Consider the following 25,383-nt stretch of genomic DNA (forward strand, 5'->3'; position numbering starts at 1 on the left):
GGAACTAGGATTTGAACCTAAACAAATGATCCTAACCAAAGTTCCATGCTTCATATTGGGAAAAGTTTCAAAGCTTTTAAGTATTGTGAATTTTTACAAAGAAACATATAATATGCAATTACATGTGAGAGTACATAGTACTTCTTAAATCACCAGTCCTCAAGACAGAATTTTCTTTTTCATGGCTTCTGGATTTTTTTAAGCTTATTATTGAGAGGTAACACTGGTTTCCGCACACATTGTGTATGATTTAAAGGTATAGGAGCACAAACTTCAGGTATAGGTATATTACAACACCACACCCACCACCAAGGTACCCATAATCTCACTGTGTCCTCCCCCTATCTTACAGCCTCAATTCCAGAGTCATATTTTCAGAGTTTGTTATTTTTTTTTCTGATGCTTTGTTTTGTTTCTCTGTATTCCATATATAAGCAACATACTCTGGTATTTGCTTTTTCCTTTTGACTTATTTAAATTAGCATAATCTCTTCCTTTTCCATTCATATTGAAGATGGCAAGGGTTTATTTTTTTATATAACTGAGTAGTATTCCATTGCATATATATATGCAATGTATACACCACATTCTTCTTAATCTGTCTGACTGGAATCTGTCTTTGAGAATTTATTTTGTTTTCAAAACTTGGCTATTGTAACTTGTGCTACAAGAAACATAGGAGTGCATATATCCCTTTGAATTAGTGATTTGTATTCTTTGGGTAGATACTTAGGAGTGGAATTGTTGGATCGTATGGTATATCAATTTTTTCATAGTTTGTGAAAACTTGATACTATTCTACAAGGGATGGACCAGTCTACATTCCCACCAAGAGTTCTGTTTTCTTCACATTCTCACCAACAATGTTATTTCTGGTCTTTTCTGTATGGGCCATTATTACAGGTATGAGATGGTATGTCCTTGTGGTTCTAATTTGGATTTATCTGATGATAAGTGATGATGAACATTTTTTCATGTGCTTATTAACCATCTGTATGTCTTCTTTGGACAAATGTCTATTTAACTCTTCTGCCCATTTTTTTGATTGGGTTATTTGTTTTATTTTTGCTAAGTCATATGAGTTCTTTGTATATTTTGGATATCAGCCCCTTGTCAGATAGATGATATACAAATATTTTTGGCCATTCAGTTGGGTGTCTTTATGTTTTAGTGATAATTTCTTTTGCCATGCAGAAGATTTTTAGGTTGATATAGTGCCAACTGTTCTTTTGTTTCTCTTGCTGTTGGAGATGAATCTGCAGATATCACTGAAGTTTCTGTCACAGAATGTTTTTCTATGTTTACTTCTATGCATTTTATGGTTTCATGTCTAACCCAAACTTTTATTCATTTTGAGTTAATTTTTGTGTATGGTGTGAGAAAGTGGTCTAGTTTCATTCTTTTACATGTGGCTGTCCAATTTTCCTAACAGTAGTTGCTAAAGATACTTTCCTTTCTCCAATCTATATGCTTGACTCCTATATTAATGGTGCACATACATGTGGGTTTATTTCTGGGCTCAGTTATATTCCATTGATCTGTGTGTCTGTTTTTGTTTCAGTACCATAGAGTTTTGATTAATATAGCTTTACAATATAGTTTGACGTTTGGGCATGTGATACCATCATTCTTCCTCTCTTTTGTCAGCATTGGTTTGACTATTCAAAGTCTTTGTAGTTATATATGAATGTCAATAATATTTGTTCTACTTCATTGAAGAATGGCATTAAAACTTTGATAGGTATTTCATTGAAGCTATTTTTCCTTTATATAAGATGGCCATTTTTACAATGTTAATTCTTCCAATCCATTAGCAGGGTATATTTTTCTATTTCTTTGTGTCTTCCATTTCTTTTAAAAGCATCTTATAAGTTTGTCATACATGGCCTTTATTATGTTGAAGTATGTCCTATTTATCCCTATTTTTGAGGATTTTTTAAAATCATAAATAGATGTTGAATCTTATCAAAATTTTTCTCTGCATCTATTCATACAGTCATATTTTTCTCTCCTTTTATTGATATGGTGAATAATGTTGACTGGTTTTTGGATGTTGAACCATCACTGAGTCCCAGGAAAAAAATCTCATTTTGTCATGAACACAGATATTTTTGTTTTAATGGCTGTTCCTAAATTTTAGATTTTAAATTTGTATTTATTTATCTCAGTCCCTTTATTTTTAATTATATAGTTAATTTTGCTATATGCAAAAGTAGTATTTTTAATTGGATTTAAACCACTATTTTTTGACTGACTGATTAATGGATGGATTGAGAAGAGAGAAAACTTAATTCAAGACACATCAATAAGAAACAAAAAAAATCAAATATTTGGGAATAAATCTAACAAAAGAGGTAAAGGACCTATACAAAGAAAACTATAAAACACTGTTAAAAGAAATAGAAGAAGACACAAAGAAATGGAGAGACATCCCCTGCTCATGGATTGGAAGAATAAACATTATTAAAATGGCCATCCTACCAAAAGCAATATACAGATTCAATGCTATTCCAATCAAAATTTCAATGTCATTCTTCAAAGAAATAGAACAATTATTGATGAAATTCATATGGAATCACCAAAAACCCCGAATAGCCAAAGCTCTCCTGAAAAAAAAAGAAGGGAATGGAGGCATCAGACTCCCAGACTTCAAACTATACTACAAAGCCATAATCATCAAAACTGCATGGTATTGGAACAAGAACAGACATACAGACCAATGGAATCGAATAGAAAATCCAGAAATAAACCCACAGATTTATGGTCAACTAATCTTTGACAAAGGAGCAAAGAATATGCATTGGAGCAAAGAAAGTTTGTTCAATAAATGGTCCTGGGAAAACTGGGTCGCTACATGCAAAAGAATGAAGCTTGACCACCACCTCACACCATACACAAAAATCAACTCAAAATGGATTAAAGAACTAGACATAAGACCTGAAACCATAAAATATATAGAAGGAAATATAGGCGAAACACTACGTGATTTGCATATCAAAGACATCTTTACAGACACATCACCCAAAGCAGTGATAGTGAAGGCAAAGATAAACAGCTGGGACTACATCAAATTAAAGAGCTTTTGCACAGCAAAAGAGACAATAACAAAAACAAAGAGAAACCCCACCAACTGGGAGAACATTTTTGCACCCAACACTAATGATAAAGGACTGATCACAAAAATATGCAAAGAGCTGATGAGACTCAGCAACAACAAAGAAAATAATCCAGTCAAAAAATGGGCAGAAGAGCTTAAAAGAAACTTCTCTGAAGAGGAAATGCAAATGGCCAACAGGCATATGAAAAAATGTTCAACATCACTTGTCATCAGGGAAATGCAAATCAAAACTACCATGAGATACCATCTTACACCAGTGAGAATGGCACATATTAAAAAAACTAGCAACAACAAATGTTGGCGAGGGTGTGGAGAAAAAGGAACTCTTCTGCACTGTTGGTGGGAGTGCAAACTGGTCCAACCACTGTGGAAAGCTGTATGGAGATTTCTGGACCTACTAAACATAGAGCTTCCATATGATCCAGCAATTCCACTCCTAGGTATTTACCCAAAGGACACAGAAACATCAATTCCAAAGAACACCTGCACCCCTATGTTTATAGCAGCACTGTTTACAATAGCTAAGCTTTGGAAACAACCCAAATGCCCAAAAATAGATGACTGGATCAAGAAGATGTGGTACATATATACCATGGAATATTACTCAGCATTCAAAAAAGATAAACACATGCAATTTGCAGCAACATGGATGGCGCTGGAAGGGATCATGCTCAGCGAAATAAGCCAAAAAGAAAAAGAAAAATACCGGATGGTCTCACTCATAGCAGGAATCTAGAAAACTTAAATAAGGGACCAGGAAAATGAATAACTATAAGAAAGTGAAAATCAAAATCAACAAAAAACTATGAACCAGAGACACTTTTAGGGGGGCGGGGGTGGGAGGGGAGGGATTGGGGTCAGAATGGGGGGGCTGCAATTGTATGGGGAATATAACAATAAAATTTATTAAAAAAAAAAAAGACACATCAATAAGCTCTGATTCAGCCTACATGAATATAGACTAGCAGGTTTGAACTAATAGTATGACCACCCGAGCTATTAAAGACAAGGCAAATGTCTGATAGTGTTTGCAAGAAAACATATGGCATCCATGTTTCTGCTCAGTGGGGTTCCTGTCACAAATCAGACACAGCTGATAGAAGCTCCTTCAAGTTTACTATTCCTATAGGACCAGACAGAAAGCAGTCGGAAAATGATAGAAGATGGTATCCAATCATGAGTTAAGTGAAACATAGATGTTATGGTAGGTATAACGGGACACTGAGCTGAATCCTGAAAGATGTTACAAAAGACATGTCTTTTGTAATTTTAATAATGAATTGATTAACTATGGCCTAAGTAATGGTGAACCACTGGAATTCAGGGAAAATAGAAATATTTCCAAATGGCAATATTTGTAATAATTGCAAACAATTGCCTTTTATTTTTAAGCAGGAACTGTAACGTCTACAATTGTATTCAGTCATTTCCTTCCTATTTCACTATCTTGGAAGTAGCTCATTTTTTGGTTTATGTCAAAAATCTAGATACCACTAAAGGAGGCTGTTTGTACATTGACTTCTAAACACATTTTGAGTTTGAATAAGATATACTGATGCCCACGTAAGTCAGGTAATCGTGAAATGTGGCTTTCCTAGCTGCACATTCTAATAAAACTTTCTCAAAACCGAGAGATCATTTTTTGTTACAGAGGCTATTAACAGTAGTTTTTCAAATATAAAACTACTCATGTTTGTGGAGACATGGGCTTGTGTCTAGATACTTTTCTTTTCTTTTTTTTTAAAAAAGATTTATTTATTTATTTATTTATTTATTTATTTATTTATTTATTTATTTGTACAAGCACTGGGTACAGTCAGAAGCACGGGAGGGTAAGAGAATTCACCAGAGACAGAGCAGAAAGCAGAACAGGCAGACTGACGACGTACACGGCTGAGGGGAGCAGGAGGCGGCAGGAGAGGTCTACATGCCATGTGGGCCCCTCGCTCAGCGGCCAGGGATTGAACCGGTGCTGCAGAAGCTGCAGGCAGCTTCGTAACCCACCGCTCAACTGCTGCGCCACCAGGGAGACCCTAGATACTTTTCTTGAGAGCAAATACTGCAGCAGTTTAAAAACTACTCTACTTCTTAATTATGTTTTGCAATTGTTTAGGAAAAATGGAATTAGAGAATGATTAATTTTTTAAATGATTTGATATAAACACATTCATTTCTTCCACTAGGCATCAAAAAAAGCACAATGCTAAGTCCTATAAAATTTCAAAACCCACAAAAATAATGAAGCAAAAATGTACTGATTCTAAATAAAAGACAGGAATTAATAATAAATGCTACTGTTATATCCATTAAGTGCATCATTTTGTTAACTGATAACAATTAAATCTTGACAGTTACATGAAAAGTTAAAATATACCAATTTCCTTATTAAAATATATTTGAGGGGCCTCCCTGGTAGCGCAAGAGGTTAAGCACTGCACTATGAAGCAATCCACAGCCTCTGCGGTACGAGTTCGATCCCCAACTAGCTAGGGAGAAACCCACATGGCGAAGCAGACCTCTCCTGTCTCGCCTGCTGCTCCCCTCAGCAGTGTATTTCAGTCAATGCATCTGTTCTGTTCCCCACTCTGTCTCTGGTGAATCCTCTCACCCCCCACATCTCTGGCTTGTACTTCAGTTCTTGTATGCATAAATAAATAAATCTTTAAAAAAAAGAAAAAAAAGATAAAATATATTTGATATAATGTGGGTCACCAAAAGTTAGAGAATAAAGACTTGTAAAGATCTTAAATTGTCCCTGAAATTAAGAAGTTACTTCTGTCTGATCCAGCAGTTTTCAAGCACCACTCTATTAAAAGTGGCTTTCATTTCTCCATTAAGTAACACCCTCTACATAATGTACCTAAGATACACTTAAGATATCTACTGGTATTATAAAATGTCTAATTCTGTCTACAGCTTCACAAAATAATGGTCAGACATTTGTTTCTGCTAATTATATTAGAGATGATGCAGTAGGTTTCCTCTATTTTTAGCTGCTGTTTATTCTTCATTAAATATACAGTTTCAACCTACTTTTTTGATCAGACCCTGGAACAAATATGCTCTGCTCCTCCCCAGAGGCAACCCGTTTGTGGTGCCTAATATCTCTAATATTAGGCATCACTGTGAAGTAAGCATGATAATCACATCCCATCGTGGACTGTTGTTGAAATCAATGAGATAATATATGCACAGAAACCAGCAGTACCTCAAAATGGATTAACACACCCCTCCTTTGCTTCATCCCTTATGCCAATGGCTTTTCTGGAACATTCTGCCCTGTTTACCCCTTTAAAAGCCAGCACAGGGATTCAGACTGGCGTAGATGCCATTTACCCAGCAGCCTGTCCCAGGGCCAGGCTCTGATGAAAATTCCTATTATAATGCATAACCATGAGGAGTCCAGAACGAAATTGCTTTGGGAGCCTTTGTGTGATTAACATTTCGGCTGTTTATGGAGTCTGTGCCCTATCATTTCCTGTTTTAAAAAATTAATGTGCCAGTTTCTTTATTATTAAAATCCAAGAAGGGGAAGTTCAGCCTGAGCACAAAGGAATAGTTCTATAAGATCCAAATAAAAGTTTCTGAGTCAGGAGAATATTGGGAAGACCCATTTTTATTCAGTTTTTCTTTTAGTCCCTACAACCTTTTCTTTTGATGTCACTCCTCCCCAGCCCCAGTTCCCTGCCCATCCCCATCCCACCACTGAATTTCTGTGGGATCAAAGGCATTTGAGAGTGAACAGTATATGAGTTTTTATTAATGCCCCTGGGATTGTTTCTGATGGTATTGTGATACCCATTGAATCAAGAGTTTTATTTTTTATATGTATTTTCCATCATTCTCACTCTTTGTACAGTGTATGTTTTAAATGCAAAAGGGACTTTGGAGGCTGTGTACCATGGCTCTCTCAATTTACAGAGGAGAAAACTGAGATTTGTAGGTTTAGTTAACCATGGAGACACAATTAATTCATGATTCAGTTCTTTCTGAATGAAACCAGATCTGACACATATCCCTCAAATTATCTAAATTTATTGCTTTTGTTTAACATGTATAGAAGTTTAAATCCTGCCCCTCCATTTGGGATTATCCATTCTCTTCTCCATGACACAACTCAGTACAGACATTGTGATGGAACCTGCCACTACCCACTGAGCTTCCACAGGGAGGGAGCACAGACTTTCTCAGGCCAGAGAGAAAGCCCTATTCAAAAGAAGGAGAGATTTAGATTAGAATTAAGGGGGAGAAATATCTGAGTCACAAGAACTAACTCTCACGTGGAATTCTGTGATTCTAGAATCAGGAGAAGTTTTGCTGTGCTAACAAATGAACCTCCAAATTGCAATGGCTTAAACCAAAGGTTTACTACTGTATACAATTCATGATCACTAACTGCTTCAAATGTTGGTCCCCTTCCAGACTCAGGCTGATGCAACATCCTCTAATTCAGATATATCTAGTGGTCATCACAACAGAGAGAAGAGATATGGAAATCTGAAAGATTCATTTTGGAAATGATGTGTATTACTTCATCCATATTCCCTTAAGTAAAGCAAGTCCACGCAACTCCTGAGTTCAACAGGACGAAGAGGTTCTTCATGGAAGGAAGTGAAATATTTGATAAAAAGTAATATACAGTAGTTTGCTCCCACTTATGTGCAGTCACTTCCTGCAATTTCAGTTACCCATGGTCAATGCAGTCTCAACCACTCCATACAGTTGGATATTTTGAAAGAAATCACTTTTATACAAATGTTATTACAGTATAATTAAAATTACTCTATTTTATTATTAGCTATTGCTATCAATCTCTTTCTGTTTCTCATTTATAAACTAAACCTCCTCATAGGTATGTATGCAGAGCAAAAGCATGGTCTACAGATACAGGGTTCGGTGCTATCTGCGGTTTCAGGCAGCCATCTGGAGGGACTTGGGACACACCAGCTGTGGAAGAACAGGGACTACTATAATCCACCACACCTGGATTGGCAGGTTGTGAGTCTCTTTTCCGAAATTTTGAATTTCCCTTTTCAGCTGTCAGCAAATTTTACAATACTGCTCTGGAGCTGGGGTAAAGAATACAAAGTAAGTTTGCAGAAGAATGAGAATCAGAATGCTTGGGTTGGAAAGGCCCATAGACACAGCACTATATTTTATGAATGAGAAAACAAGCTCAGAGGAGCTGTGATCTTGGCTAAGGCAACCCTGTACCATGCGAGTGTTAAGATCAAATCCCAAACCACAGGTTTCAGCTCATCCCTCCCTTGTCTACATGAGATAACCCAACTTAAGGTCCACGAATCACACTCAAGGCTTTGCACAGCATGGCTATAGTCCCTGCCCTTCAACTTGATTTATGATCCTGTAGGGAGACCCTCACAGCAATGAGTTACAATGGGCTTTTCTCAAACCTATTCTCCTTGCTCTGTTGAGAAGAGCTGTAATTATGCCCAGTTCTTTGCTTGTTTTACAGCTTGGCACTGACATCGTGAGAACATCTACAATAAAAATGTCTATGGGACTTTGTTTCCTTTTGTATAAATTCATTGTCTGGAATCTAGCAGCCTCATGTCCTGGTGATTTATCAGAATTAGTTCATTTAGGAAGAAGTGCCTTGCTCAATTGAAATCTGCTCTCTTTGTTTTACCCAAACACTGGTATTGTCATGTAGCTTAAACTAAGTTCCAATATCTATTGTAGAGTAAAACAAAAAACAACACAAAATACCTCTCACTAGTTCTCAGTCAATTCTTCTCTTAAAGCCTATCTAGTCTCATCTTTTACATGCTTGGTGATTGTGTAACAAACACTATTTCTCTATCATCATTTTCTTCCCTACTGATTTTACATGAAATTTTTTACATAATCTGGTGGCTACTATCACTTATGAGTTGGTCAAATCGAAGAGATGGCAGAAAATATGACACAAAGAGCTCTTTGTGAAGACTAAAGTGTGGTTTATTTACAATTTTGTCCTCAGCTTTTAATATGTCGTGGATTTTATGTCCTTTAAAATTTCCACGCAAATATAAGGGGTACATACTCCCATAATCTCAAGTTCTTCATAGAACTGAGTAAACAGACATGAAGTTGAAAGATAGAGAGATGGCTATTCTAAGAAATGAAATAAATGCTCATTGCCTGCAGACAGGTTCAAATCTAGATTTTTTTAAAAAGGGTTCCTGACACTTTCAGGATTGGAAATGTAAAAAGTTGTTGTGGGGTCCCTGACCTGCCAATTTAATTTTGACCACCCTCTCCTCATTTTCTGACCCTGGCAAAAGAGGCACAAGAGTACGTCATGTGGTTTACCTTTGAACAGCTCCAAGGCATAGGAATTTGATAAGTGAAAGCACCTTCTAATGATTTGTTGTTCTACAATTTATATCCACACGCACACATATATAACACAGGTAGAGTATTTCCTGGAGGGTTCTCCAACATAAATCAATGAAATGATGTCATGTCAGACAAGGGAAATTCTTCAAAGAAAGACAACTTGGCATACAGAGCTCAGACACTGAAGACACATTTGAACAAACAGGCAGCCTGTGTGCCCAAACTGCCTTGTCTACAATGGGAGAGTTAGGAAAAGCTGAAAAGTTTGGTTGTTTGACAGGACTCCTCTTAGAAAAGATTATCAGTTAATGGACAGATGACCTGGCTAGGATGAGGAAGCCATAATTATGCCCTAGAGGTCTAGGAATTTAATCCATTCTATCACTTCATTTAGTATGATTACCATCTTGGCCATTATAATTATAACTATAATATGTCTCTTTCTTTGCTTACAAATAGCTAATATAACAATAAATCTACTGCTAAACATCACAATGCTAAACCATAAGATCTTTCACATTTTAATTATTCTTTGCATATTAAAGTAACACATGCTTACTGTAGAAATACTGTAAAATGAGAAAAGTATAATGAAGAAAAACTACTTGTAATCCTATTGCTCAGAGATAAACTTCTAAAATACTTGATATAATTTCTTCTAGTCTTTTTGCTAAGATGTTCCCATCTATATTTCCCTATCTCCATTCCTACACCCCCCCAACACACAAACATGCAAACAGGGGGTCGCATCCCCCATCACTTACTAGAAAAAGGCTTACCCTTTTGACCCCTTAATTTTCTTATCATAAAATGCAGATAAGAAGATGTCTGCTTCACTTGACTAGTGTTCAGATTACATGCATTAGTATATGCAATGTCTTCCAATCCCCCAGCCCATATCAGATACTCAGTAAGTATTGGCTGCTATTGTCTCACTGTATATATAGTTCAGTTTTCTTTTTTTAACTTTGTAAAATGCATTCATATTCTGTCCAGCAGTCTCCATTTTCTCTGCTATGACCTTAGTCTAAGAGAGCTCACGAACGGCTGAAATGATCATCTACTCAATGTCCCCTCTATGACTAACAGTCTAGTCTCTATATAGTAGAGAGGGTCAACCTGTTATAAACGTAAATTAGACCATATCACTCTCCTCCTTCAATCCCTCAATGATATACAACTACACATGAGACAGAACAAATTTCTACATATCACTTAGGGACTGGATTCCAATTCACATCATAGAACCCTGGATGGAGGTAGACAAACCAAAGAAGAATTTGAAGGCGGTATTCCAGAATGAATGTCACAAGTGCCTGATACCATCAAGGTCCTACATACCTTTTTATCTTTCCGCTCCAGAATCCTTAACCTCAAGCTCTCAATCTCATGGTTGCAAGGCAGTGCTCCATCTCCAAGACCTTTCCCATGGTCTAGAGAAAAAGAGAAGAGAGGAATTCAAGGTATAAGTCAAAAATTCAAGGAGATAAACTACAGATTCTTTCTCCTTTGCAAGAGTCCTGGAGAAGGCTCCGACACTAATTTCATCATACATCTTTATTAGCATAGACTGTATCACAATCCCCAAACTACTACGGTTATAGCAGACACCAGGAAATCAATATTGTAATTATACATGTTGGTATTCCACACTCCACTGTGGGTGTCTCTGTAAGAAAAGGATGGGGTGATAGAGTGAGCTCCCAGGGCTTAACTGTCCCCTCTCTCTTTGCTCACTGTGCCCAATGTTGGTCTTAGTTCTAAAATGCAAATTTCCTATCCAACTCAAGAAAAGTCATTGCCATTGCTTTCCCTTTTTCATGGAAGTTTCTGCACTCTGGTTCTCACATGGTCAGCTCTTCATTTTCTGTCAGTGGAAATTCCCTCCCTGGGTTCCCTATGTGAGGTCACCCTCATTCTACCCGTTCATTTACTTCATAGCACGTAGCACTACCTTCATTACCCTTCCTATTAATTTGTTAAAATGTTTATTGTCTATCTCTTGCCTGGGACAAAAGATGCCAGAGGGCTAACCCTTCACTCTGGTCTTTTCTCTGGTGCTCAAAATAGGACCTAGACGATAGGTCGTGTTAGACTTAGTGAACAAATCTTCATGCATTATGATAGCTTTGTGTTTTCATTAAATGTTATTCAGTAGATTTAATAAATGCATAATATTTCACTGACTAAATATAACACAATTAACCATTTGCACTGGTTTGACATTCTGGTAAACGAAATAATGTTCCCCCAAATATGTCCACATCCTAATACCTAGAACATGTGCATATCACTTTACATGGTGACACTGCAGATGTGATTGAGCTAAGAATATTAATTTTAAGATTTTAGAATGGAGATATTATCCAGGATTATCTACATGAGCTGATGTATTCACAAAAATCCTATTTAAATTATGCAGAAGTAGTCAAAATGGAGGAGGCAATATGATAACAGAGCAGAGATGGATAGGATGTGCTTTGAAGATGAAGGAAGAGCACCACAAGCCAAAGAAGATGGGCAGTCAACAAAGGTAAAAAATGCAAAGGGTAGAGGGGACCTAATGGGCAGTGGTAGAGGACTATGGGTGCTTTGGTGGTAGGTGTGGTGATGTACCTCTGAAGAGGGGTGAACCTATATCCCTAAATGATATATAGTGTTGTAAAACAGTGTTACCTCAATATAAATAATACAATTTTAAAAAATAAGGTCACTGAAAATGAAGCAAGTTGTTACAGCAGCAACAGGAAACTAATACAGATACTTAGGCATTTTTTTCCCCTAAGTATTGACTATTAGAACAATGTTGAATGCACTTCCTTTTGCAAATGACTACCTTAGAATGGATTTTTAGAAGCAGAATTCTTATAAGCTGGCACCACCTTCCTGCTTCCCTGTGGTGACAGGTAAAATGCCTCAGCAAGTTGGCTGCATAGAAGTGTCTGCTGTCTTGAACAACAGCACAAGACCTGCATAGAATTAAGTCACTTTGTACAACAGTCACACAAACACAAAAGAGATTGCTTCCCACGCAGGGGAAACAAGGCATATAAAACATAAGCAGATCACAAGGATGGTTTATTTTTTCCCATAGCTCTCATTAACACTATAACCTAGAAGTGGTGAGCAGGAAAGAGTTAAACTATAAGGCCAGAAAAAGATCAAGGTCAGCTCCAAGATCTACATACACCTTGAGACCTGCCAGATGGGCCTATGAAGTGCAAAAATAGCATTGATCCTTAAGGGAATTCTGACACACAAGTCCTGACCTGTGAGAGACTCAGAGAAGCCACTGGGTAAGACCCTACAGTGCCAGTATAAGAGGGTGTGATCTGTGTTTGCTGCTGGACCAGGGGTGTCCATGGTCAGAGAGAAAATATTGACTCAAGGGCCAAGTGATAAATATGGGGTCCCTCAGGGCAGAACATGTCAATGACCCTGCCACAGGACATAGGAGAATTGCTGCAAATAATTCAGTATGGAACATTGTGAATGATTAATTTCTGAGTTTTCCAAAATTGTCCCCTCCAACCTAGAACTTTGAAACTCAATGTGTTGTATACCAGCAGCACTGCATGGCAAAGGAACTTGTTAGAAATGCATATCTCAAGCAGCATCCAAACCTGAGAGCATCATTATCTGCATTTTAACAACATCTTCATGTGATTCTTGTGCACATGAAAGTACGAAAGTATAAGCCCTAGAGTCTAAGCTGCACGAAGCAGTCTTTGTTGGTTTTGTTCAGTGTTGGATTTCCAGTACTGCAAAGAGTTCCTGGAGTTACTTGAAGGGGCTCAATAAATATTTGTTTTATGAATGATTAAGTGAATGCAGTGAGGCTTGCATGCTGAGGACAAATTTGAAAAGAGCGCCTTTCGTATTATTCTCTGTATTTTACTCACACACACACATACACACTCTCACTCACACACACATATTTAAATCAGATAATATATTTTTTGCAGCCATTCCAGAGATAAATTAACACAACTTAGATAAGTGGATGCAAGATGAACTCCTTTCCTGGCCACTCTGAAAGCCTAAATAGATGAAGACATTAAGATAAAATATCTAAAAGGATACCAGAGCACTTACTACCAGGACTGAGAAGAGCATGTGGATGTGGGAGTAACCCCAGTGTCATGTGCAATACCAGCTGGCAAGGTGTGGAGAAAAGGAACCACTTGTGCACCATTGGTAGGGATTCTCCATCACTGCTCATCATCATCCAGCCTGAAGAGTTATCAATATATTGCCAAATTGGTTTCATCTATACCTCCCAGCCTCCATTCTCTAATGCTCAATAGCATTACTGAGGAACAAAATACATAAATTTCACCCATCATGAGACTACAAATAAATGATTTTTCAGTAAATTTATACAGATGTGCAAACATCACCACAATCCAGTTTTAAAACTGGATTTATCAACCCAACAAGTTTCTCACCCCATGACCCTCCAGGGCTTCTCCCCACACTTCTGTTCTTGTTCTGTTTACAGTCAATTTCTGTTCCTAGTCTCCGGTAGCTACTGGTCTGCTTTATGCCTCTACATTTGCCTCTTGTGGACATTTCATAAATAGAGAATTACACAATGTGTAAGCTTTTGATTCTGAAGTCCTTCATTTAGCTTGTTGAGGTTCATCCTTGTTGTAGTGCATTTAAGTAGTTCAAATCCTTCTGACAACTGATGAGTATTCCAAAATATAAATATACCATGTTTTGTTTTTGCAATCACAAGTTGATAGACATTTGGATCTAGTTTGGGATCTTTGCATTATAATAGTGCTGGAACATTTAAAAGTCTTGTATAGATATGTTTAGTTTGGATAAATAAATAGGTGTGGAATTGCTTGGTTACCAGGTAGCTTTTTAAGAAACTTAAGTAGTTGCACTATTTTATTATATTTTATTGTTTTTATATTTAGGTAATACTGGTTTACAATACTGAATGTGATTGAGAGGCCCAAGACCACACCTCCTCAAGTGCATGTCACCACACCGCACTCACCACCCAAGGCACCCACCATCCTCCAGCTTAGTCCATTGTGCATTCCTCACTTTATTTTTCTCTTCCCCATCCCCTTTCCCATCAATTTCACAGTCATATTTCTAAGGTTTGCTATTGGTCTAGTTTTGTCTGGCCATTCGTTTTGTTTCTCTATATTCCACATATAAGTAAAATCATCCAGTATTTGTCTTTCCTTTTAAATTCTTTCACTTAGCATTACCCTCTCTAGTTCTTTCCATGTTATCATAAATGACAAGATTTGATCTTGTTTTTACAGTTGAGTATTATTCGATTGTGTATATAAACCAACCGCATTTCTCTAATCCATTCATATGTCCTTGAGTACTCAGATTGTTTCCATAACTTGGTGATGGTAAATGTTGCTGCAATGAACATAGGAGTGCGTATATTCCTTTGAATTAGTGTTGACGCATTTCTCAGGTAGATGCCAAGGAGTGGAATTTCTGGGTCTTACAATAGATCCATTTTTTGAGAAATCTCCATATTGATTTTCATAGGAGCTGGACCAGTTTACTTTCTTCCAAGAGTGTATAAGTTTCCTTTAATTCAATATCCTCACTGACATTTGTGGTTTCTGGTCTTTTCGATAAGAGCAGTCCTCACAGGTGTGAAATGGTATCTCATTTTGGTTACATTAAGTAATGATAAGTGATAATGATAAGCAATGATGACCTTTTTTTTTCATGCACCTGTTGGCCATCTCTATGTCTTCTTAGGCAAGTGTCTTTAAATCTTCTACCCAATTTTTGACTGGGTTATTTGTTTTCTTTATGCAGAGTTGTAGGGATTCTTTATATATCTTGGATGTCAGCCCCTTGTCAGATGTGTGGCGTGCAACAATTTTCTGCCATTCAGTAGAGAGTCCTTTTGCTTTACTGTGCTTCTTTGTGGTTGTACTATTTTCCATCATCACACTTCTCACATGGTGGTGACTATAGTTAATAATGTCGCATTCTATACTCAAAAGCTGCTAAGCTTTTAAATGCTCTCACTACAAAAAAAAAAAAATGGTAATTACCTGATGTGATGGAGGTGTTAGTTAAGCCATGGTGGTAATCATTTTGCAATATAAATATATCAAATCAACACATTGTACACCTCAAAGTTACACAATGTTATATGTCAATTATATCTCAATATAGCTGGGGGGGAAAATCACAAGGTACTTGTGAAGAGACTAATAAATAAACCTGAAAAGTGAGCATCAGTCTACGTGTGTGTTTATATTCACAAAATCTATTTCAAGCTATTCCTTAATCACTGTTAATTACTTCTCTTATTTCTAACCTTCCAGGTAAAGAAACAAGCTCCCTTCTCTTTGTATTTGAAGACCTTACACTGCAAGTACCTATCAAATAAGTATCTATCAAATCCTGTGTGGCCCAGGGCTGCAGCCTGAGGGCAGACATTCACAAAAACCCCTTCCTTGTCCTCATCTTCCCTCCTTAACCCTCCTCTTGTTAAGGGCAGAGTCCTCTGACTCTGGAGGTCACAAAATCTCCCATTTAGGGAGAGGGCTCACTTGGCTACATTTAGTTTACTTGGCTACAAACATGCAATTCAGCTGGTTAGAGGTTTTCAGAGCCTGTAAGTCACAGGAATCTAAATCTGAAGAAACCATGTCCGTCTGGTTCAGTTCCAAGTAACCCAAAGCTTGTCTGATGAGATGAACCATGGTTGTTCCCCAGACTGGCCTGAATGTGGTAAAGCAGCAGGAAAGCTCAGGGGGTAGCACCTTCAGGGGTGATTAGGAGTGTTAGGACTCCCTTGTAACAAGGGACTGGCTACTCCTCTCAGTTTTCCTGCTTCTAAGCAGGTACACAGCCCTACCTCTGCTACAGCCTGCAGAGAAACAGGCCCAGGTTGTTCAAGGAATGAGCATACTGACTTCCTCTCTGTGATGCCTGGCAAAATGCTGGCTGCAGCCTCCAGAAAGAGTACACTGAATGGAAGGAATATTCCAGACTCAGCCACTGGGGAAGTGAAGCCATTTCACTTCCTGAGCCTTCATTTCTGCTTCTGTAGATTAACCACATCATCATCTCTACCTGTAGTGGTATCAATGTGATAAAAAAAAAAAAAAGTTCTAGAATGTCCTTGGTGAGAGTCAAAGCACCACACAAACAGAAACCAAAAAATGGCAGGCTCCATCCATGTTGCTATGTGCAGCTTTGGACTTGATATTTAAGTGGCCAAAAGTATGAGCAACTTTCTCACTGACATTCTTCTAACAAAGGTAATTCAGATTGCAAGAACATACGCACAATAGTCATATAATTACATGTTTTCATTTGAATTTAAAAAAAGCATGTTCATAAACCTTTTTCCCTGAATATGTCCCTGTACAAACATATGTTGTTTATCATGCCTCTAATTGGCTCCCTCGTTCTAGTCTGACTCTCCCAGATCCATCCTTCATACCACTGCCAGTCTGCTCTGGCTCAAAGACAAATCTGAGGTTGACTCCTCTTTTTCCCTAAAGAACCATATCCAATCAGTCAAGTCTTATGGATTCTGTCTCCTTAATAGTTCTCAAATCCATCCATTTTTCTCCATCTCACCTGACATGCCTCCATTTTAAGTCACTATCATTTCTCAAGGAAAGTAATGAACCAGCAGCCTACACAGTCACTCATAGGAGGGCCTGGCTCGCTCTTTTTATCTTGATTCCTTTCTCCATCCTGCAGCCAGAATCATCTTCCAGAAATGTAAATTTTATCACATAACTTCCCATGGAAACCACAATCGGCAGGATAATTGGGATAAAATCCCCCAACTGCTGGATCCAGGTTCAACTTTCAAGACTTTGCTCAGCTCCTGTGCCTCACTTTGCACACGTCTTTTATTGCAGGTTCCCTTCCAGCCATTCCTAACGGTGTAGGGTTCCCCCATCCCACTTTTCACCTTGTCTGCCCTTTGCACATGCTGTTTCCTTCACCAAGAACTCCAGCCATTTCCACACCCATTGCTTCATGTATCTACTTCCTTGATGCAGTCTCATCACTGTCATCACCTCCTTTGGGACTTCTCAGGACCTCTAAGACCAGGCTAGATGGCTTTGCTATGTGTTTTTACAGCACATATCACACTATGGTACTTATCAATTTGTTGCTATGGTTCATTTCATGAATTGCACTATCAATTCCCCAAGAGCATAAATGAATCCTGCCCCTGTTATTTCTCCACAGTGGAGTTGCTGTGTTTTCACACAGATTTCTTCCCATTTGCAACTGTTGATAGTAGTTGCCAGGTACTGCCCTAGGTTGCAAAAGCTGCTACACCCACAATGGGCCCCTCTTGGGGTCACTGGGCCACCAATGACTTGGGCATACAAGTCCTGACTTGGGCATACAAAGGCCTTGCTTCCTTGCCTCTTTGGGAAAACTCTAAAGGGTTAACTCAGCTCAGCACTTCTGGAAGGCCTGGACTGGCCCTCAGCTGCAACCTCATTACACCGCATCCAATTCTCTTCCCATCCAATTGCATTGCCCTCTTTTTCTTTCAGATGTGTCTCCCAATAACATTCTCCAATAAGCCTTCTGCATACAATTGATGATTCTCATTCTCAGAGTCTATTTCCTAGGAACCCAGTCCAAAACAATAGTTCTCAAATCCATTCATTTTTTTTTACCACCAAGCATAGTATCTTGCACATTGTAGGTGCTCAAAATATATTTCATACATGAATGAGTGAATGGGTAAATGCCTTTAAGGACCAATTCTGAGAGCAGGAAACTTATATCATTCATATTTCCATGTCTAGAACCCAGCACAGTGCCTGATGACTTGCTTACTTGAATTGTCCTTTGAATGTTCTCATTATTGTGTGAGCAAGGGAGCAGAAACCACCTTCTGGAGGCCTGTGGTTACCTTCTCTATCCATCAGGTTAAGAGGGAGACAGCTAGACGCATAGGGTCATGGAAGTCATATTACTCAGCATAATAATAACCTTTACTGCTTCAATGGAGGAAAAAGTTATGTAGCAAATTATAAAGCAGTTAGAAAATACTTTGCATTTTGGTAGGGTTTCAAAGGAATTGCTCTCCCTGAGAATTAACTTTAGGGTGAGCTATATGTTATTCTAATATATCTGATAGGATCTTTTTTAAAGTTTATCTCTAAGAAAACCTCAAAAGAGATCTGCCTGAAAGGTTACTGTAAGACTTAAAACATAAGACCCCTCTTCCTGTACGATTTTGAAGCTATTTGGGTTATGATAAGAAATTACTCCCTGTCCAGATAAAAACCCCAGATGTTCCTCTGGACATAATTACCTGGACTAGGGGGATGTCTTAACGAGAGGAATCACAAGGGATGCGGAAATAAGATGCAGCCGGTAGGAATTGCATTTGTTCTAGAACATGAATACAATTTCAATAGGGAAGTCTATAAACTAAGAATCTCTTTGATAAAGGACACAATCCAGGGAGAGCCAAGTCAGATTAGAAACTGGATGTGCTCAAAGCACCCACCTAAATGAAGAGTTGATTTCTTAGTCCTCTCTCTCTCTTTCTCTCTCTCTCTCTCTCTCTTCCAGACACCTAGGAAGTTATATTTAGATTTGGATTTAATATTTTTCTTTTCTTTTTAAAAAAATTTTAACTTTAGAGCAATTTTAGGTTCATAGCAAAATTGAGCCAAAGACTCAGACAATTCCTATGTACCTCCTGCCTCCACACACATAGACTCTCTCATCACCAACATCCCCCACTAGAGCAATACATTTGTTCTAACTGATAATTCATATTAACAGATCATTATCACCCAAGTCCATCATTTATATTAAGGGTCACCACTGGAGTACATTCTCTGGTTTTGGACAAACATATAGTGACATGTATCTACCATTATAGTATCATACATACTACTTTCTATAGCTAACAATCCTCTGTGAGGTAACTGCCTTTTAAAATTACCCTGTCCTTCAGTAGAGGAAATTATTTACATACATATACATGCATGAAAGCTTGTTATTTTGGAGTGGACTCTGGGGAGACTGAGGCTCAGGTATCCCTCTAGCTCAGAAGAGATAGATCGATGGACTGATGAGAGATGCATTCTGGGCTTTGATGTGTTAAGGAGCAGAAACTGGCTCATCACCAGCTGGGCAGTGTCAAGGAAAACACACACACACACACACACACACACACACACACACAGTGTCATGGAAAGCAAAGGGATAAGAAACAGCATTCAAGTAGGGAGCCCAACAGTTTCACCACCTGAAACCTGTGCTTGTCCACTACAAGCCAGGAGAGAAAACCTCCTGGGTTCCTTCTTTCTTTCTCTGGACGATTCACAATGCATATGAGCCTCTCAAAGTCTTCAGGAAAACCATAAATGTACCACCTTAAATGTACCAATATATCACTAATGATAGCTAATCTATTAGCACTTAAAACTGTAAGGCAAAAATTACTTGATAATTTCCCCCCAGCCCCGTGAGATTCACATTTGCAGCTTTCAGGATGCTTGAACAAAACCAGGCCTCACAGAAATATCTTTTAAACGCCAACTTTTTCTCTCACAGTTAGCAAGGGCTGGAAAAGGCGAGTGGGACGTAAAACCTGGGGCTGCTCTATGCTAATGTGCGCTTTATCTCACAAGGCATATCTTGGGTGAGCTGCTTTCTTCCTTCCTTAATTTTTTAAGACTGTTCTTCAAATCTATTGATATGTACTAACAATACCTGCAGCACTCCACATGAAGACTGGATGGCTTCATTTTAATAGCTCATCATCAGGCTAACCTTGGAGATTTACAGTCCACAGGGCAAAAATGGGTTGGAGTAAATAATGAGATGTAGAGCCTGTCAAGACTACTACAATTTTCCACTGCAGGCCTTACCAGGTGTGGAATGAGGACTCTGGCTAAGAGAAGGTTAAGAGAGTAATTGCTAATGGTGAATTGACAGACTTCATCAAAAAATTTCTATAAGGACGGGGAAGGGCGAAGGAGAACTCATGTAATCATGAAAATTTAGGGCAGGACCTGACCTTTAAGATCATCTGGTTTGGTGGTTTTCAAACTTTTATTTAGATTTGAAGGCCTTAGGAGCACCAAAGCTCAGTGTTTCAAGGAGAAGCCTAAAGGGCAGGACAGAAGAAAGTGAAAGGTTGTAGAGTATTTTATCAAATAGTGGAGAAAGCAAGAGTGTGAGGGAGGAATTCCTGTCCTTCACTCTGTGTGATTTTGGCTGAGAATTTTTAGGGCATTCTAGATTGGAGAAATTATATGATTATAAATCTTTATTAACACTTATCTTAAGCCATTAAGTCTTGGGTTACCTTATTAGATAGACAACTTATCCTCATTGCGCTCCTGAGAGGGCTATATTGTTATCCACTTTATGGATGAGAAAACCAAGGCATGCAATGTTAATTATTTTTGTTCACTCAACTGCTAATTAGCGAGAGGCTGATTTCGAGGACATTCTACTTTATCACTGTGCCTCCAAGACATAGTCAACAATGCATACAGCATATTTAATGTTCTATAACATTAAGGAGGCTTTGTGGTTGGGATTGTTTTTTCTTGAGACCAGTTCAGAGGATAAGGATGATATGTCCATAATGGTTCACAGAAGGGCCAGATGAGGCAGGCAGAGATCACCTTAAATGTACCAATATATCACTAATGATAGCTAATCTATTAGCACTTAAAACAGTAAGGCAAAAATTACTTGATAATTTCCCCCAGCCCCGTGAGATTCACATTTGCAGCTTTTAGGGTGCTTGAACAAAACCAGACCTCACAGAAATATCTTTTAAACGCCAACTTTTTCTCTCACAGTTAGCATGGGCTGGAAAAGGCAAGTGGAAGGCATAACCTGGGGCTGCTCTATGCTAATATGCGCCTTATCTCACAAGGCACATCTTGGGTGAGCTGCATTCTTCTTCTCCCAGGTGCCCTCTAAATCATCACCTCTGTCCCATTTTTCTTTAACTTCTTTGAGTTTGGCAGACATTAGGACTGAGCCCTAGATCATGCCTTCAGGTTTATAAGGACAGTAATCTGTCATCAGCACCTGCAGTGCCTTTTATTGGCCCCTGACTGCATGAATCCCACCCCCACCCATATTTTCTGACAACTGATGGACTTTTCTCATCTCTAACCACAAAGGCTCGGCCACTTTCTTTCTTTTTGTAAGAACATAAGATGTTGTTTTATCTGTCTTTGGGAAAATAGAAAGTACATAATTTCCTAAAAAAGAAAAAAAAAAGCCTGCCAGGTTTTAATCCATTTACTTAGCTTTCAAGAAAAGAGGCACAAGGTGGGGATCCTTTGCTCCTTTGCAGTTGGATGTCTCCCGCCATGTTTAGACTTTGCTACCCTCCAAAACTGCATATGACAGAAACACAATATGTAAAAAATTAAAAAGGCAGCATAGCACGGTGGGTAACCACATAGTGTACAAAATCACAATGGCTGGGCATCTGTACAGCATTGAGAAGACCTTCTGACAAATCATCACCACTCCATCAGTGTTTGAGTCATATGGTAGGTTAAATCCATTGCATAAACTCCCATTTCTTTTTTTTTTTTTTTAAGATTTATTTATGCCTACAAGAACTGGCCAGAGGTGTGGGGGGTGAGAGGATTCACCAGAGGCAGAGAGGGGAGCAGAATAGGTGTATTGACTGAAATACACTGCTGAGGGGAGCAGCTGGCGAGATAGGAGAGGTCTGCTGTGCCTTGTGGGTCAGCTCCCTCGCCTGTGGGGGAATTGAACTTGTGCTGCAGCGGCTTCATAGGGCTGTGCTTAACCCCTTGCGCCACCAGGGAGGTCCACAAACTCCCATTTCTTTAGAGACCAACCTCTACTCTAAGGTGGACCTTTCAGTTTTCCCATTTAGTGTACCAAGATATCAGAATTGAGAATTATCTATTCATCCTCCTACCCATAAGACTTTGATCATTATTTTTATTTATTTACTTTTTAAAGATTTATTTATTTATACAATGTAGGGGCCAGGAATGGTCACTGAGCAGGTTTTCTATGATCCAGCAGACTGGGTAAAGGAGGAGTCAGAGTCCTCAGTGGTTTTTGCAGGTCTTTTATTTAGATTTACCATATGGCAGGCAAGGGTGCTGGGGGGCCGGGAGGCTGATACTCCTCACTCTGTCTGGGCTCTCTCTGTCATTCTCTCTGCTTCTCTGCTCTCGGCTTCTGCTGCTGCTGGCATACCCATGACGCTGCCCTTAAAAGGCCAGTCTCTCAACCCAGGTGTACCCACTTCAGGTGCCCGCCATCTGGCATGCATTCAGGACCCCAGGGTTCCCTCATCTATCCTAATGGCAGGAGGGCAGAAAAACCTGATACCTTTTACCTGCCGTACATACAAGAACTGGGGTACAGGTCAGAGGTGCAGGAGGGTGAGAGGATTCACCAGAGACAGAACAGGGAGCAGAACAGGCAGACAGACTGAAGACACTGCTGAGGGGAGCAGTGGGTGAGACAGGAGAGGTCTGCTGCGCCATGTGGTTTGCTCCCTGGCAGGCCTGGAATTGAACCTGTGCTGCAGAGGCTGTGGGTAGATTCACAGCATGGCGCTCAACGCACTGCGCCACCGGGGAGGCCCTGATAATTATTTTTAAAGACTATTTTGAATATATAGACATTTGCATTAAGACCTTCCTGCTTCACTGGGAAAAGCAGAGATTCAATCATGATGAGGCAGTTTCATTCTATACTGCTTCAGTCATTCATAAACAAATTATGTATACATTAAATATTATGAGCCAGATTCAGTAACAGTCACTGCAACGTCAAAAGTGAGCAAAACCCATCTCTGTGCCTGTGGAACCAGAGAGGGCACTGATCATATTTAAATGAAGCCCAGCTTGGACTTTTCCTGCAAGGAAGCAGGGAGTGGAAAGGAAGCCCACATTCGAGAGGTATGTTGCCAGAAGACGAGACAGGACTAGGTGACAGGTTGACAGAGCAGGTAACAAGGCATGTTGAACATGTCTCCTCATCTTACTCAGGCATTTTGGTTTCTATCCCTTTAACAAGATTGTTCAATCGAAGCTATAGATTAGAATTCTAAAATGCTGGGGGTGGGATCCTGCCTCCAGAGCTTCCGATTTACTTTGTCAGCATTGTGTAATTAATATAATTTTTTAACTGTCTCCATCCCCACAAATGTAGGGCCAGGATAGGGATCAACTTTGTACAGGATGTATCCTGTATTTGTTTCTATTGCTTCATAATAAGCTAAAGAGATAAAATATAAATTTAGCAGCTGAAAAACAATACTGTATATTAGTTTGTCGTTCTGTATCTCAGATGTCAAGTGGGATCATCCGGGCTCATCAGAGCTTTAGGACTCAGGTCCCTCTTTTCTTGCTGTCTGCCAGGTGTCACTTCTATCCCTATTCATGTGGTCCCTCTTCATGTGGTCTCTCCATCTTCAGAGGACAAGGGGTACACTGAGTCTTTTTCATACCTAGAATCAGCCTTCCTATATGCTACTATCTGGAGAAATCTTCTTTCTTGTTGTTGGATTAAATTATCCAATTAGCCCTACCTGGATAATCTTGCCTTTTTTTTTTTTTTTTTAAGGTCAACTGTGCATTATAACAGCATAATCACAGAAGGAATGTCTTACTACACTTACAGATTCAAGAGATTATGGTATGAATTTCTAGAAATCCAGTTTACCATATATCACAGAAGTTTAGACAATTGCCTGCACACAGTAAGTCCTCAAAAAAAGACTTGTCAGGACCTCCCCGGTGGCGCAGCGTTTGAGCGCTGGGTTGCGAAGCTGCCCGCAGCCTCTGCAGCGCCAGTTTGATCCCTGGCTGCTCCCCAGCCACCAGAGGAGGGTCCCACATGGCGCGCAGACCTCTTCTGCCGCCCTCTGCTCCCCTCAGCAGGGTACTTCGGTCCTTCTGCCTGGTCTGCTCCCCGCTCTGGCTCTGGTGAATTCTCTCACCCTCCCGCACTTCTGACTGTACCCAGTGCTTGTATAAATAAATAAATAAATCTTAAAAAAAAAAAGACTTGTCAAATGGAATAGGACTGTCACAGTGTCATGGCAAAGACAAAGAGAAGGTAGAGGTAATCAGGCATGGCAAATAAATAGATCATTTATCAGATCAAATTGAATTTAAGCAAATTATCTCTTTAAAACTCTTCAATGACATGTAACATGCACACACAATTTCTACAAATCATGCATATGCAGCTCAAGACATTTCCTAAACCTTATACATATGTGTAAACAGCACGCAGATACTCAGAATAGCTCCAGCACTCCAAGATGCCTTCTGGTAACTAATATTATTCCTCATTCCCCCCACACCACATGCACTAAGGGGGACCACTAATCTGTCAATGCCCTAGATTGGATTTGTCTGTATTTTTTTTTTTAAGATTTATTTATACAAGAACTGGGGTATAGTCAGAGGTGTGGGAGGGTGAGAGAATTCAACAGAGACAGAGCACGGAGCAGAACAGGCAGATGGACGGAAGACACTGCAGAGGGGATCAGCGGGCAAGGCAGGAGAGATCAACTTCTCCATGTGGGTTGCTCTCTGGTCAGCCGGGGATCGAATCCGCACTGCAGAGGCTGTGGACAGCTTCACAGTGCGGCACTTAACCCACTGCACCACCGGGGAGGCCTCTTGTCTGTTTTTTTTTTTAAACTTTATGTAAATGGAAGTACACAGGTATACTTCTTTTTGTCTGGCTGTTTTTTATTCCACATTCTACTTGTGTGTTTTGCTAGGTAGCCTCTAAGATGACCCCATTGATCCCTGCCTCTGGATATTCATGGCCTTGTCTAATCCTTTTCCCTTGAGTAACTTGCATTAACTTATAGAATATGGCATTTCCATGATTAAGTTATAAAAGGTTGTGTCTTCTGTCTTGCTACCAAACTC

At 39.1% G+C, this 25,383-nt stretch overlaps 1 long non-coding RNA gene across 1 annotated transcript; it reads left to right on the top strand.

The window, feature by feature from the left end:
* Positions 1 to 10,753: 10,753 nt before the first annotated feature.
* Positions 10,754 to 13,803, top strand: LOC119257407 (uncharacterized). The gene is made up of 3 exons (XR_005128088.2): positions 10,754 to 10,923; positions 11,883 to 11,993; positions 13,426 to 13,803. It is a non-coding gene; the product is annotated as an uncharacterized LOC119257407 (long non-coding RNA).
* Positions 13,804 to 25,383: the final 11,580 nt, after the last annotated feature.

The sequence above is a fragment of the Talpa occidentalis genome, unplaced genomic scaffold (genome assembly GCF_014898055.3).
Source record: "Talpa occidentalis isolate TD23 unplaced genomic scaffold, MPIMG_talOcc4v2.1, whole genome shotgun sequence".
In the NCBI taxonomy this organism is placed as follows: domain Eukaryota; kingdom Metazoa; phylum Chordata; class Mammalia; order Eulipotyphla; family Talpidae; genus Talpa; species Talpa occidentalis.